General features: G+C 38.2%; 3 pseudogenes across 3 annotated transcripts; 2 read left to right on the top strand and 1 right to left on the bottom strand.

Moving 5' to 3' along the window:
* Positions 1-83: 83 nt before the first annotated feature.
* AT1G35115 lies at positions 84-3,381 on the bottom strand (annotated as a pseudogene; the record flags this gene model as incomplete). Its single annotated transcript has 1 exon — positions 84-3,381.
* A 1,039-nt stretch (positions 3,382-4,420) lies between these two features.
* Positions 4,421-5,311, top strand: SADHU2-1 (annotated as a pseudogene; the record flags this gene model as incomplete). Its single annotated transcript has 1 exon — positions 4,421-5,311.
* On the top strand, positions 4,542-12,141 carry AT1G35110 (annotated as a pseudogene; the record flags this gene model as incomplete). The annotated part of the gene is made up of 23 exons: positions 4,542-4,737; positions 4,883-4,988; positions 5,072-5,157; positions 6,643-7,592; positions 7,692-8,201; positions 8,302-8,358; positions 8,444-8,575; positions 8,644-8,793; positions 8,885-8,950; positions 9,088-9,153; positions 9,242-9,343; positions 9,422-9,487; positions 9,585-9,668; positions 9,792-9,857; positions 9,961-10,029; positions 10,146-10,250; positions 10,473-10,538; positions 10,655-10,720; positions 10,804-10,911; positions 11,018-11,250; positions 11,331-11,415; positions 11,497-11,826; positions 11,905-12,141.
* Between the last annotated feature and the right edge of the window lie 1,271 nt (positions 12,142-13,412).

Below are 13,412 nucleotides of genomic sequence, written 5' to 3'. Positions count from 1 at the left end.
AAAGACATAACTTATAACTCATGACTCTTAACTTAATAACTAACTTATACGAATGTGACTTTGACTTATACGAGATTTGATTATACTTCAACACTCCCCCTTAATCATATCTCGGCTTCACTCCAAGCTTCCTTTTGAGATCTTCAAACCTTGAAACGTTCAGTGCCTTTATGAGTATGTCTGCGAGTTGATCTTCTCCTCTGCAATACTCAAGTTGAATGAGTCCTTTGTGCTCGGCTTCTCTCACGAAATGATACTTGATCTCGATGTGCTTCGTTCTTCTATGTACACCAGATTCCTTCCAATCGCTATTGCTAACTTGTTGTCACATAAGATGGGAATACCTTCTTTGAACCATATAGCTTGGTTTGTCGCTGCACACACTGCTATGTACTCTGCTTCCGCCGTTGATTGTGCCACCGCTAAGACTAAAGACATAACCTGTGGTGCTTTTCTTGTCTTCCGGAGAACCACCCCAATCGCTGTCTGAGTAGCCAACTAATCTTGGTGTCTCTTTGCTTGTAAAGAGTACTCCAAAGCTTGACGTTCCCTTGACGTATCTCAACACTCGTTTGGCTTCTTGATAGTGTTGTATACTTGGTGATGACATGTACCTTCATAGGTAAGAACTTGCGTACATCACATCAGGTCTTGATGCACATAGATAGAGCAATCCTCCGACAATGCTCCGGTACTTTGTTGGATCTGCAAATTTTTTGTCGTCACCTTCTACTCCTTTTCTTTTCCCTTGTGGTGTAAGTGGGGTGCTTACACTCTTGCTCTCTTTCATCCCAAACTTATCAATAAGTTTGTTTGCATATTTTTCTTGTGAAAGAAAAATGCCACTGTCATCTTGATTTACTTCCATTCCAAGGAAGCAGTTTAGCAAACCAAGATCTGTCATCTCGAACTCGTCCTTCATGTTCTTCTTGAATGTTGATGATGAGATGAGTGTTGCTTCCAATGATGATAAGATCATCGACGTACAAGCTAACGATCAACACGTCTTCTCCTTTCTTCTTGATGTACAAGGCTGCATCATTCATGCTTCTTGCAAAACCATTTTGAATGAAGTAAAAATCAATTCTTTCATACCATGCACGTGGAGCTGGCTTAAGACCATATAAAGCTTTGTAAAGCCTTAACACCTTCTCTTCTTTGCCTTCTATCACAAACCCAGGTGGTTGTGTGACATAAACTTCTTCTTCAAGCTCTCCGTTTAGAAACACCGACTTCACATCCATTTGATACAATCTCCACTCCATTTGAGCCGCATACGCAAGTAAAGCTCGTATTGTATCATATCTCGAGACAGGGGCGAATGTCTCAAGATAATCGATTCCATATTCTTGAGAAAAACCTCTCGCAACTAGTCTTGCCTTGTGCTTGACGTGATTTCCGCTTGCATCCGTCTTGATCTTATAGATCCACTTCACGCTTATCACATTTTTCTTCTCCGGTTTGTCTACTAGTTTCCATGTTCTGTTTTTCTCGATCATCCTTGTCTCCTCATTCATGGCTTCTTCCCATTCTTTATCACCACGAGCTTCATCATAAGTTTGTGGTTCTTCATTCGCAACGAGACAAGCTTCTATGAATTGAGCCGCCTCTTCATTCTCCATTCTTGGTGCCTTTTCCAAGATCTCTTTCATGGACTTGTATCTCTTTGGTGACTCTGAAGTTTCTCGTTCTTCTTGATCATTGACTTGGGATAACACATGACTTGAGGTTTCTCCTTCTCCATTGTTAGCATGATCATCGATTTGAGACAAAACATGGCTGGATGTCTCTTGTTGATCTCTTGACTCTTGTATGTCGTTGATGGACATGACAAAAGTTTTCTTAACTTCTTCTTGTTTATCCCAATCCCACTTCTTGTCTTTTTGAAAAACGACATCTCTTGATACTTCCACCTTCTCATCTTCTAGTAAGAACACTCTATAGCCTTTGGTTTGATTGCTATAGCCGATGAGAATACCACACTTTGCTTTAGCTTTTAGCTTTCTTCTTTTCTGATCCGGTATATGCATGTAGCATATGCTTTCAAACATCCTCAAGTGTGACACGTTTGGTTTGTGTCCACACCACTTCTCCATAGGCGTCACATCATCTTCTATTGCTTTTGATGGTAAGCGATTTTGCAAATACGCTGAGGTATATACCGCTTCTGCCCATAACTTGAGGGGTAAGTCTTGCTCAACAAGCATTGATCTTGCCATCTCCACTAATGATCTATTCTTGCGTTCTGCTGCACCATTTTGTTGTGGTGAGTAAGGCAAAGTCACTTGCCTATTGATTCATTCTTCTTCACAGAATTGATTGAATTCTCGTGAAGTGAATTTACCACCTCCATCGGATCTCAACGTCTTGATGGAACAGTTTGATTGTTTCTCCACTAATGCTTTGAATTTCTTGAACGTTCCGAACGTCTCCGACTTTTGTTTTAGGAAGTATACCCAACACATGTGAGTATAATCATCCAAAAACAGCACATAGTAACGACTTCCATCGATCGATTGGTGTTGCATCGGTCCGCACACATCGTATGCACAATCTCAAGCTTTTCTCTTGTCTTCGTTTGAGATTCTTTTGGAAAGCTCTTGCGTGATTGATTCCCAAGATTACACGCTTTACATGCCTCCTTCATCACTTTGATCTCCTTGCCATTTGCATCTTAGATGATGCATCTCTTGTCTTGAAAAAAAGTACTCGGTAGCCGCTTGAGATGATTTGAGGAACGCTCAATAGGTTCTTCTCCAAACCAGGCACTAAGAAAACATTCTTGATGATTCTTTTGCCATGCCTTGTCATGACGGTAATATCTCCTTTACCGGCTGTCATGACTATATCTCCATTTCCGCCTCTAATCGGGACTTTGATACTTCTGTTGATGTTTGAAAAGTATCTCTCTTCTTTCGTCATATGGTTTGTGCAGCCACTATCTACCAACCAAACATCTTCTCTTAACGTTGTTGGTTCTTCTTCACTTGCACTAAACAACATATGATCTTCATTTACGTCTTCTTCTTCAAGACTTACATGAGCTCTCTCTTTGTTCTTCGAGCGACACTCATTTGCGTAATGGCCGATCTTCCCACACTTGTAACACTTGATGTTACTTCTCTTATTTTTGCCATGATCGTCATTTTTCGGTTTCTCTCGACACTCCTCTTCTGTGTGTTTGCTACTCTTGTAAAAACCACACCATTTTTTGTCTTGATTGACACGGCTGTTGGTGTTGTCTTGTTTGAAACCGGATTCTCTTCTTTTGGAACGAACATAGAATGCTCCCTCTTTTGTGCTTTCTTCTCTTGCAGTTACTCTCGCTTCTTGTGCTTTTAAGATACCAAGAAGTTCTGACATTGTTAGTGAATCCAAATCATTCTTCAACTGCACTAAACAACATGTTACCTTGTGCGTGACCTCCTCCACGTCTTCTTTGGTTATCACTATAACCAGCCAATGCTTCCTTTCACTCTTAGGTAAGCATCTCTCCTTTTTGCTTGGTGTCTTCCTTTGATCACCACCACGTCTTTTTGACGTCTTGTGCGTGAAAATCTCTTCACGTTTTCGTCGGCTATCTTTGCAACCGAACTGAACTCTGCTCCCTCTCTCTTAGGTAAGCAGCTTCACACCCGTAGGCAAGCTAACATCCCTGTGTTGCTTTCTCAAATAATCACTCTCATTGTGATCGTCACACGTACAAAAGTCACACCATTTGTCAGCCGTATTTTGACTTTTGTCGCCACGTTTGTTTCTTCCTTTTGAAACAAACTTTTCTCCACGTCTCGTTGACGACCTATCATCGGTTCCCTTGAACCTTTTGTTGAGTAGCCTTGCATTGTTCTTCCAACAGAAGCTTACTCTGTGTGACTGTGGTTCTTACACATCACACCACTTTATTGGTTTTCTGGTTTTCAAAACCAGAAGCCCCTCTTTTGGTCGAGCATCGCACACGCCTTCATACGTGTTCTGAGTCTGGGAAAAGACATGATCTTCATGTGCTTGACAGTCCCCTTCTTTCCTTCGCTAACGCTTCCTCCTTTGATTTTTCAATTGCATCCCTTCGGATGTCACGTCGGATTGCGTCGGTTTGTTCGGAACATCTTTCATCACCAGCCACACCTTTCTTCATCATGATAAACCCCAGATTCCATCGTTTCCATCAAACACGAGAATCACTTGCTAAAGTTGCAAAGATCTCTGTTTTTACTTTTTGATTCATATCTCTCGTTCTGTGCCCAAGCAAACACAAAACATGAAATTTTTCCAGATTTTTCTTCTCTTCTTCTCGCAGCGGATTTCTTATTCTTAAGCTTCTCTTTGCGCTTTCCACTGGCCCTCGAATCAATAAAGCTCTGCTACCATGTTGATTTATTTAGAGAGAATGAAGAACATACACATTTGTCGAGGAGACAGACAATCGTTCCTCGCCCCCTTTTTCTCTCTTCTCTCTCTTCACTTCAAAAAGTAGATCTAGCTTTTTTTCCTTTTCTCTTTTATTGTAGATCTTCATAGGGGCTAATGGTGTTTAATTGAAGATGCGGGAGTGTGTCGTCTTCTTCTCCGGTAGAGTTGGGAGTGGTGGTCTGGTTCTCGATGCGGTGGTGGCGAAACCACGGTGGTGTGAGGTTGTTCCCGGTCGATTCTTCTCCTGGTTATGGACGCTAGGAGTTATCGCGGTGGTTATTCTCTCGGCTCGTCTGCTCGTGGTGGTTGTTGCGACTCGCGGCGGAAGTTGAGGAGCAGATCGGTGGGTTTGCTCTGCAAGTCAAGGCGATTATTTGTGGATCCAAATGATCCTTTGGATCCTAGAGGGCTTTTCTCGTTTTCCGGTTAATAAGGATCTGTCTGAGCCTCAAATCCTTTTCTAGCTTTCGAGTTCTTGCTTTCGTCTTACCGGATCGAAGAGGATTGGTCACTGTCGAGGTTCGTGGATGGTGGTTGCTGGCGGTGAGGGTTCGCTTCGGTGTTCTCTCCTCTTTTAGGTCGGGAGTGGAGAGATGATGTTCCGGTTGTCAGTGTCTTGATCTATTCCGAGAGAAAACTTCTGGGTCTAGCTTGTTGTCAGTGTCTTGATCTATTCCGAGAGAAAACTTCTGGGTCTAACTGGAAGTAGGTTTCTTAGCTGCAAAAGAGGAGTTTTTGTTAGCGCCGGTGTTAGTAGATTAGGGTTTCTGTTTCCGGTCACTATCAAGATGCAGATCTCTTTTCTAGTGCCTCTATTGTTGGGCTTTGCTTTTTGTAACCGTGTTTTTAATTAGGCCCATCTGGAAAGATTAAAATTAAAAAAAAAAAGAAAAAAAAAAAAGACCTAACCGACATTTGTCTCTTCTAGAAGACAAGAACGAGAAATAGAAAACGTTTACGAAACTGAAACTTGTTCATTTACTCGACTAACTTTACATTAGGACAACAGTTGCACTTATATAGTTTTCTACATGACAAAACCTAACCGTTCATAATAGTTGTGTCTTATCCAATAAGACACAACTCTTACTGATCACACCCTTCCGTAACAAGTCATGGTTAACACAAACCGATTGACTTTACATACGAACTAACATATATCTATCATAAGATTTAATCATGGACTCAAATTCTAACAGATAATAGAATAGATACCATAATATTAGAAAATTAAATGGAAATTATATTCTGTGTTTTAAGTAATTGGTACATAAATTTGTTTCCTATTTGATAAGTTATTAATTATATGAATATAAATATATGTAAAAATTTCAAATTTGGTTTTGGTGAATGATTAGAAAGTTTTGTTTGGTTTTGGTAAATAATTTGGATATTTGCAGAATTGCTGTGTAATATTTGTAATAATGATTATGATTTCTTTAGATAATAAGATTAGATTTTTTGAAAATGTAAAATAAGTTATTTGGTAATGCAAAATTATTGTTTGTAACTTTATGCAATGTAACGCTAGACCCAAATTAAAATAGAGAATATTACACGTAGATGCACTATTTCAAAACTTTGGACACAATAGAACACTTTAAAACCATTAGTCACTTTAACTCAGTATAATTACCCCTTTACCCTGAAATCGTTGGTTTAATAAAACATAACAAATTTAGCCGGTTTTCTCTAGTCCGGTTCCGGTTGAACCACGTATTATCAGTTACTGTCTGGGTTAAATCTTCATTTACCAACACGATCGTAAAAAACCGCTTACCCAGTAAAAACCCTAATTTACTGTATCTCCACATCGCCACTGCTCCCAATCCGTCGACTGCTCCGAATCCGGCGACTCCTCCGTCGCTGTCCATCAATCCGCCACTCAGGCGAGTCTATACTCGCTGAATAAAAACCAAATAGTAATTTCCCCCAAATCTCTGCAATAATCGAATTCGATTTCGATTTATTGTTCTCGTAAGCCAGATTCATTAGCATTTCAGTTGATTCTCGCTGATCGGAATACTCAATGGAAGGTACAAATCGTTTCCAATCATCTTATTTTGGTCCAATTAACTCAGAAGAAGAAATCCTCTTCTCGCTGAATGTTTCTGCAATTTTTTTTTGAATCGAAAAATGTTTCCCAATTGTTTGTAGCTAAGCACAGACGTTTATACAAATACTCGTTAATCTAATCGTTATCTCTTGAACTGGTTTCTTGCCAATGAACAGGGTCGACATCTCAGGAACCATCTTCTCAGTGGGATTCAAACCTTCCAAATAGACTCTTCGCCACCGATCATTATCCGAGGGGAAGGCTGAACGTATACTCTAGACCGGATATTCTATCCTTTATCAAGAAGGTTTTTGATGGGACAGAGGAATTAGATTTTATACTTCAGTCTTGCTTTGGTCCTTTATTCCATTTGCCAGTTAGTAGGGTTGCGACTTCGGGTAAGGTCATTCATGCCTTGTTATGTAGACAGTTGCTTACTAAGAAAAAGTATGAGTTTTGGACAGTTTTTGGTGGACACCCAATGAGATTTTCACTACTAGAATTTGCTTCCGTGACTGGCTTACCTTGTGGGGAGTTTCCTGACGAGTATGACCCTGAAGATTCTCCTGTTTATGATGATGGCAAGAAGAGCTACTGGAATGAGTTAATTGGTCCAGACAAGACGGTTACATTAGGGGATATATCTGCCATGCTAACCAAGAAGCGCAGTAAACTGTCTTCTGACCACAAACTGAAGCTCACTTTCCTACTCATTGTAGATGGTGTCCTCATAGCATCTAACCAAACCGGTAGGCTTACATTTAAATATGTAGAGATGTTGGCAGATTTAGAGAAATTCCTTTTGTTTCCTTGGGGTAGAGAGTCGTTTATGAAGACGGTTGAAGCGATGACACCCGAGAAACGGATTCTCGCTAAGAGCACCGGTAAAAGACAGCTCACAAACGATCCTATTCAGAATTTGGTGAAGCAACTCCAGCAGATCACATTCCGTCTTAAAGGTTTTCCGCATGCCCTGCAGCTCTTAGCTTTTCGAAACATACCTGGAATGGTGGATTTGCTGAAGTTTGATGACACCTCCTTGACAATCCTTCATTGGAAGAATTTAACTCATCCAACACAACTAATTACTCTTCCTCAGATTCACTCTTTAGAAAGCAACCTTAAGGTTTTTTTCTAACCCAAAAGTTTTTATATGGTCTCTATAATATTCTCTATCTATATATTCAGTCTTCTTTACTAATAATAACATTCTATTTTTCAACAGAGACCTGTGGATCCGCTTATAGGTGAAGATATTAATGTTGACCAAAGTTGGGCAGAGTGGGATGACGAGGTGAAAGACAGGAAAGTTTCTTACATGAATGGTTTGATACTGACAGCTCATCAATTCAAAAAAAGTGATTGGCCAGGAGGTGATGCTACATTGCCATCAATTAAAAGTCCAAAGGAGAAGTCTTCTGTTGTTCACAAAAAGCATATTGTGGATCGTAAGAAGAGACTACGGGTGAAGTCTGACCCTCCCAAATCCAAGCATAGTTATTCAACTCGTTTTAATCAAGTTGTAAGGCTATCTGATGATGAGAAGTCTAGGTTGATCGTTGATCTACAAAACAAGGTGGAAGAGCTATCAAATCGTGTAATGAAGCTTGAAAAGAAAAGAAAAACTGTCACCTTCAAGCGGTCCAGAAATTTGGCTTTCGGTTTTGTTCCATTATCTTCTAGATCAAAGCGCCAAAAGTCATTGGAGGTACCTACTCAATCTCAATCCTCTGAGGTAATCAAGATTTCAAACAGTTTATAATATTAGAACCTTATCATCTACTTATACATTTTTCAAGTTTTAACGCATAACAAAACTTTTATTTTCCTCATAGAATCCATCTCATTCACACACGCTGTCTGATGAACAGAATGAGGATTTTGATATTGAGGTCTGCTGTTTTAACCTTATGTGTTTATTGTTTATTCTGTTACCACATCTATATGTACTTAATCAATTTTTATCAATCTTGCTAGCATCAATCTGAGCAAAAGGATGATTCATGGGATGTTTCTCCTCCTCTTTCTCACCCTTCTACGATAGTCCAAGATGATGAATTCAAGAAGTTTCAAGATGAATCCATTGATAGAACAACTTTGACAAACACGGTTAGTGTAATATTTAATTTCCAATATCTCTTTGGTAGAATTGTTTACGTCAAAATATTTTATTTCAGGTGATTACTGATGACCCCATGGATGTCAATCATACTCCACATGAATCACAGGATTCTGAAAAGGATGATGCAACAGAGGACAATCCAATTTATGACACTGGTGCCAAAGATCCAAATGACAATGAACCAGATGATGAGGGAAAAATCCATGTACTTTTATAAATACAAACACAACACATCATACACTTTATTTAACAGTTTATAGGATCTGACACATTTGACTATTCTACTTTACAATCAGTTTGATTCAAGTGCAAACGTAAGCAACAAAAAACAATCACCTCTCGAGGAACACAATATTATGGAGGTAAGTTAATACATCATTTGGTGCAACACATCGGAAATGGTTGGTGCATCACAGACCGTAAACATAATAATTGCACATCTGCTTAGTTATTATGGACAGGATTTTGTGGATACTTACGAGTGTACTTCAACATTCAGGTCAATTTGGAGGCGGGTGAAGCATCTCAATCAGTGGTGGAGCCGCATCCCGATGACCCTATGGAGGTATACATTTTCAACTAGTTCCTTGATTTATTGGACACCGGTGAGGGATGCTTCATCACTCAGTCCATGTCCAAAAAAATATTTACAGGCCAATTCTCCAGACTGTAATTCTCCACAGGGCAATGCAGCATCTCTGTGCATTCTAAAAGATCCTAATGACCATGAAGCAGATGATGAGGGAAAAATCCAGGTACAAAAATAAAACATTTACAATTTATTTTACAGGTTATAGATTCTCACAAAATTGACTACTGTACTTTACAATCAGTTTGATTCAAGTGCAAACCTAAGCCAAAAAGAACAATCTCCTCTCGAGCAAGACAATATTATGGAGGTAAGCTTATATATAAACCAAATTATTGTCAGAACTTTATTAAACCAAATTATTGTCACAGCCCTTAAGACATATCTGTTTGTAATTCATAATTCAGGAAACCTTGGAGACGGTTGAAGCTTCTCATTCATTGTTGGAGACGCAACCCGAAGAAAACATTGACAATGATCATATGACGGAGGTAAGCTAATACATAATTTGATTTAACACATTGGATTTAGTCCTTAATATAAATAATGACTCTTGTGCATAGTTATTGTGGACATGATTTTGTGGATACTTACTAGTGTACTTCAACATTCAGGTTACTTTGGAGTCAGCTGCAACATCTCACTCAGTGGAACTACCTCAACCCGATGATCCTATGGAGGTATACATTTTTAACTAGTTCCTTGCTTTATTTGACACTGGAGAGGGATGCTTCTTCTATCAGATCTTTTCCAAAACAACATTTATAAGCCAATTCTCAACAGGGCAATGCAGCATCTCATTCATTGCTAGAGACTCAACCAGAAGTCAACAGCGACGGTGATTCTATGAAGGTATACTGTAACAATCATCATCAAGTTTTATGTGTTGTGGTTCTTGTGTAATTGGACATGATTTTCTTGTTACTTCATAAAATGTAGGCAAAATTTCTTTTATTTATTCTAACTAGCTACATGTCTACATCAACATTCAGGTTACTTTGGAGATGCCTGCATCATCGCATTCAGTGTCGGAGGCTCAACCCGAAGAAAAGATTGGCAATGATCCTATGGAGGTATACATTTCTAACTAGTTTCAACTAATGATTTACATTCATTGATTTATTGGAGATTGTAGAGGTTTGATGCATCTCTCAGGCATTATGCAACAAACATTTATAGAAAAATGCTCCCATGTTCACTATTATAATCGACAGGATTTTGTGTATACCTTAACATTTGCAGATAATATTATCTTATGTTTTTTTCACCATCTTTTTGTGTACTTCAACTTTCAGGACACCATGGAGACGCCTCCAGCAGCTCATTCATTGACTGGGTTTGCAATGTTCTCCAAAAAGAAGGTCATCCTTATGTCTAAACTAAATTAGGCTTGCATGTTCACTTTTATATTGGATTGGAGTTTGTGTATTCGAAATAATTTGCAGGTTATATATTCTTATGTTTTTCTCACCATCAGGTCACCATGGAGACGGCTGCAGCAATTCATTCAGGAGTTTGTAAAGACAACACTGATCCTATGAAGGTATAACATGTATCATAATTTTCTGGTATGTTTTAATGGACAGCTCTGTTTGGATTGTTTTTAAAATTATCTTCTTATGCCAGGCAATGGTTGTGTTTGTGAAGCCTGTATTTGATACAAGTTCCAAAGCTGACAAAGAGCCCCAATCATCTCCCACACATAGTCCCAATATTGTGGGTACAAGGAACGAGGTATTGCGTAACATATACTGACTTTTGTTAATAATGACTAGGGAATGATTTTTCAGTTTTGTAACAGCTTGTCCCTATTGGTCTGATATTATATCTTCCTGTACAGGATAATAACTCAGAACACTCTAACTCTACTGCCCGGGAACCAGATCAATATTTTGAGTTATCTGATTCATCCCCGGCGCGTAACAGAGAAAAACCAAATCTCTCCCAAGCTGAAGCACGTCTCGTAGCCGAGTTCACATCTCAACCAATACTTGAGACACAAGCACTTTTACCAACACTAAAAAAAGCGGAGTATTCACAGTTTGTCAAAACCCTCTCGAGCTCTCCAAATATGTATGGTTATCATTCATTTTTCTTATTTCCACAACATTCATCATCAAGTTCATCACTAATGCTGGTTTTTTACCTCATAGTGAACATCTAACCAAGTGTGGATTCCTTATTTCCAACAAATTCTTCGTCGAACTTGCCAAACCTCAGCAATGGGTTTCAACCCTGGTATGTAGTCCACTATATTTACCTTAGTACAAATTAACCTGTTAACAAGAGATACTAATGTGTAAATGTTTTATTTCCTAGCACATGGAGGTTTTGGTGTCATTACTTTCTCGGAGGCTCAGAACTACACTTGAGAATCATCGTTCTGCTTTTGTTGATCCATGGTTCACAAGCCATCTACAAGCTAAATTTAGAGCCTTCAACGCTGCGAAGGTGAAATCACGTGTTCGTTGGTCAGAGGACATGCAGCGCTTCATCAAAGGATCCAAAACTGAATGGTTCAAGGACATAGATACAATTTACGCACCCATGATATGGAATGATTGCCACTGGGTTGGTCTTTCAATCAATCTTGGCATATGGAGCGTTGAAATTCTTGACCCAAATACAGACCTCTACGACGACGCTAAGGTAAAAAGATGCATTGAGCCAGTAGTCAATCTTTTGCCCCACCTCATCCAAAGGTACTGTACGCCAGAGTTTTCTCAGAATCACGGTCTTCAACCGTTTGGCTGGAGTCGAATTGATGGTATCTACAAGAATTTGTGGAGTGGTGACTGTGGCCCGGTTGCCATGAAGTTCCTCGAGATCCAGGCAAGTGATAAACTCCCAGATAAAAAGGCTGAAATTACTGACAAACACGTCGACGCATTTAGGCGTCAATATGCCATGGACATATATAAACAATGTGTCTGCTCACTCTATTCATCTAATGTTTCTGACTAGTTATCGAATGCCACCCTACAAATCTGTTGTAATATAAACGTTGATTCCGCCTTCTTTGAATGCTTATAAATCTGGATGATATAAATATGTTTTTTGTTTTTCTTAACCATATCGATAATCTTATCTCTATATTGCTGTTGAATGTTTTAGTGGTTTGTATCATATTATTTGTTTGTTCCATCCATAACAACCTTTTTTTCAAGTGCATCTAACATTTGATATCAGTTAACAATGCGAAGAAAAATAAATAATTTTGCGTATTTTGAACTATTGTTTATTTGTAAATCATTCTAGCTAATTATGTTTACAAATACGTTTAAACTTAATATAAATGTCATCCAGTGATAATGAATTATCCAATCAGACAAACGAATTAATACAGTTATATTGTGGATGAATTCTTATGGATACATTATCAATTATCTTTCTCTTTTACCATGAAAGACAAATCTAAAATTCCTTCTACCGGAAATATTGAGATACTGTTGTATAGCGGGAATATTCCCACCATCAGGTTTTAAACTGGGATTTTTATGGTTCGAGCATAATTGGGGGACATTATGGTTAGAGCACAATTATAGTAAGAGCATTATTCTTTTTTTTTTTTTTTTAATTATCACGTTTATTATGAGAAGATAATTATGGTTAGCTCTCCAGTGTTTAAGTTTCTTCCATTCCCCATTCCTACAAAATAATCTTATCTCTATATTGCTGTTGAATGTTTTAGTGGTTTGTATCATATTATTTGTTTGTTCCATCCATAACCCCATTTATTTTCAAGTTCATCTAACATTTATATCAGTTAACAATGCGAAGAGAAATAAATAATTTTGATTATTTTGAACTATTGTTGATTTGTAAATCATTCGAGCTAATTATGTTTACAAATACGTTAAAACCAGTCATAGTAAATTATTCAATCAGACAAAAGAATTAGTACAGTTATGTTGTGGATGGATTAATATGGATACATTAACAATTATCTTTCTCTTTCACCATGAAAGACAAATCTAAAATTTCTTCTACGGGAAATATTGAGATACTGTTGTATATCGTGAATATTCCCACAATCAGGTTTAAAAATGGGATTATTATGGTTCGAGACAAATCCGGGGACATTATGGTTAGAGAACAATTATAGTTAGAGCATTATCCTTTTTTTTTTTAGTTTTAATTATCACGTTTATTATGATAAGATAATTATGGTTAGCTCTCAAGTGTTGAGCATAATTATATACAGTTACTAAACACTCACGATTTGTAATGCGTAG

This window comes from Arabidopsis thaliana, assembly GCF_000001735.4.
Source record: "Arabidopsis thaliana chromosome 1 sequence".
Taxonomy (NCBI): Eukaryota; Viridiplantae; Streptophyta; class Magnoliopsida; order Brassicales; family Brassicaceae; genus Arabidopsis; species Arabidopsis thaliana.
This window is presented reverse-complemented; position numbering and strand designations above follow the sequence as displayed.